The sequence below is a fragment of the Gadus macrocephalus genome, chromosome 7, assembly GCF_031168955.1.
Source record: "Gadus macrocephalus chromosome 7, ASM3116895v1".
Classification (NCBI taxonomy): Eukaryota; Metazoa; Chordata; class Actinopteri; order Gadiformes; family Gadidae; genus Gadus; species Gadus macrocephalus.
Window position 1 is genome coordinate 11,307,936 of NC_082388.1, and position 3,508 is coordinate 11,311,443.

Consider the following 3,508-nt stretch of genomic DNA (forward strand, 5'->3'; position numbering starts at 1 on the left):
TGCTGTACTGGGGGGCTCGGGAGGGGCGTTGGGCTGGGGAGGGGCGTGGGACTGCGTCAAAGCCGTGATTAGCGTGCGTGCGCGGACCAGGCTAGCTGCTATTGATTGGCAGTGTGGAGGAGACTCATGACTTACCTCCGCCCTGCACTAATGAGAGGAGCTGGACCTCCTCCAGCCAGCAAGGTCGCCACACACACCTTACTGTAATTGCACTCTCTCTAATGGTGCCGTTCACGCACGCACGCACGCGCCCACACACACACACACACACACACACACACACACACACACACTCCAGACCACCCCGGTAATGACAATTACCATAATGTCACGGGGATCCACCGTGAGGGAGGTGGGGGGTGGGGTGCTGTTTCAGATCGTCTGACAGGTGGAGAAGGAGGGCTGTCGGACTGCTCCAGACATCAGTGTCGTTAAATCGGATCGGACTCAGATGGAGTTTCACTCAGGCACGTCGGTGTTACATGGATAATACAGTGTGCGGCTCAGTGTGGAGTTCGAAAGGTTCTAATCATAACAGTTAAAGCCAATGTGCTGTAATTGAGCGACGGGATCGTCTATGCTAGTTAGGTCAGGGAAACGTTGTGGGTTTGAATCCATCAGGTCCACAGTCTGCCTGTAGGCATCCTTGGGCCGGATTACCTAAACCCTACAGTATCGCAAAGTATCGCAAAATCCCTTTGGATATCAGGGCCTGCTTTATGAAGGAATAGCATAAGACATAATGTGAGTAAGCTTTTTCCCTATTACCAACATCCTCGATCAAACGATGATGGTCACATGTAGATTCTTCCCGTTGTGTCTTTCTCAGATGGAGCCTGCTGGCTATAGCAGCAGGCTAGCTCTATGGTTAGTTTTAATGTATGCTTGGACTACAACACCAGTCACCAATAATTGTTCCCTCCATCCTCGCATGAGCGACACACAATGCCTATGAGAAGGGAGAGTGGGGGGGGGGGGGGAAATGCTTTTCATCGCATCATTGGGGGGGTCTCACAGCAACGCGTACACATTCGTACCGAGGCCGCTGCGTGTAGCGGTGGTATTTCTGTCTGCTCACACCACTTAAAGCTGTGTTGGACTCGAGGCGCCTTCTCCTTTTCCTACATGGCCTACCTCCCCTCGCTCGCGCAATTACTGGGAAACACAACTTGTCGTGGACCCCCTGCTGTTCCGTCGGCGTCTCGCGAAGGTTCTGCTACTTCCTTTGAGGTAAAAGAAAAAATGAAAATAGAAAAAAAAAAGTTGCAGGCCATTGATTAAAACTCAGTGATAATCACGGTTGATTGTGTGAGCATGAAAACAAGGGTTGATTGTAGATCTTAATTATAGTATATACCGGTGTATAATTAGGGGGCATTAAATGTGTTGTGGCTGTGGCCTCGCTGGTGTGGCTGGTGAAGTGGGTCTTGAGGTTGTGCAACGAGGATGAGTGTGTCCTGCTGATTGACGTGTGTAGGCCCAGGGAAACAATGGAATCTGTAAAATGTTATTTATTAACAGCTTGAGGAAATACATGACTTGGGGACTTTGAAAAACCCCATATATTGACACACGAACACATGAATATATATTCATTATATGCTTTCCTGGATATAATGATTGTTTTCATACAAGTTTGACACAGTGTGCATTGTTATATCCAAAATCAATCAATGATCAATCCATCTATCCAATCCAGTATCATATTCATCCATACATTCCCACTACATACACCACTGCAATTGGGCAACTCTATTTGCCAATCTGTGATCGTCTTTCAGTCAAAGCATTTAAAAGGTTGGTCAACGGTGTTGTGTTTTGTGTTGGAAGGAACTTCTCATCAGGGCGAGGGTGGCGGGAGTGTCCATGTCGAATATGATCGAGCATGTTTCAGATTTAGCAGAAAGCTATAAAAAGCCTTTGGACATTCCTGTTTCACTGGCGCATCTAACACGTCCTCCACAGCCGTCAGTACGACTAAGAATTCAGGATAGCACCAACAATTCTGGCAACCTCACCCCGATGGAATAGACCCAACAGTCCTAAAACAAAGACTTTATTCATCACCAAACCAAAGAATAAATGCCAAATCTGCCAAAGCGCCATTTTGTCACGGGTTGGTTCTCTTTGATAGGAGCTTCGGTACACTGAGTGTGTTAGCATGGACTGTTGATTAAATATCCGCCTTTATATCAACTGCCACCTTCCGTGAGTTAGATGGGAATTATTCCCCTAGCAGCCATCCTGGTTCTAAACACTAGCAGGATGGGGGGAGCTTAATACAGAATAGACCTCTGAGTAATAAGTCCCGCCTCCGAGGCGCCGGTTCCATCGGTCAAATGTCTATGGGAAAATAACATGTTTTTTTTTAAAGGGGACATATTATACCACCATGTGTGAGTGTGATTAGCCTTACAAGCCGTTTCGAAAATTCTGCCCCATATGACATCACTAGTGGCGTGTCCACCTAGATATGTGCTGGTGGTATAATATGTCCCCTTTAATGATCGTACATAACAAACTCTCCAGGTGGCGAAGAAGTAAAAGCTGCTCACGTTCTGAACTACACACTTTTTCGTGACTTATTCTTCAGAGGTCTATCAGGCATTCAGCTACCTCAACCTAGCTGGCATCTAGTACCAAGATGGCCGCTAGGTGATTAAGGCCAATATTGCTTGCACAACAAACGTAGATAAACTATATTCGGACGTATGTATCGCACCAAGCGGATATTAGGGTGGGCCAAAAGCATAGGAGTTGAATGTGATTTGATTACAAAGGATTGCATTCACAGAAATGTGTCACTTGTGTAAGTGACCAGGTTTTAATATAGGATGAATAAAATAAAGAATTGTTCGATATGTTTGCCTTTTTGGCATACACGCATAGGGGCGGGATTGTTTAGTTGTTAGGCTCTGAGTCGGAACCCCCGACGACTGCGGTATAAACAGCAGCTAAGCCTTGTACAAGATACCCTTAACCCTTCCTGCTCAATAATAACACCCATCACCCAAACAATAAGCATAATCAATACAAGTCACTTTGGATAAAACCGCAGACAAATTGATTGTATAGCTTGTTAGATAATAGTAATAACGGGTGTAAAATAACCTGTTTTTCTCTATTGTTTTGGATGCCAGGCAAATTAGGCGACCATGTGACCTAGTTGATTCATAATTTTGCATAACAACCCTTGAGCCATCCGTAATCTTCAGGCCAGCCACAATTTTCTTCCACTCAGAGAGCTATGGATGTTTTTCAGCATCGAAGGTGAGCGAGAGAGAGCGATAGCGCGAGAGAGTGAGGGAGAGACAGACAGAGACGCAGTTTGGCAAAGATACCGGGAGGCGACGACCAGACAATAGGCCGCATTTCACGCCAGACAGCGGGGAAGGCTCTCGCTGCATGTCTGATGAGCGGCGAGAGGGAGCATGCCCTTTGGCGGGAAAAAGTGTCTGCTCTGCATCCTAGATTCAAGCCACACCTCCTCTGATGCTAGCACCACCTG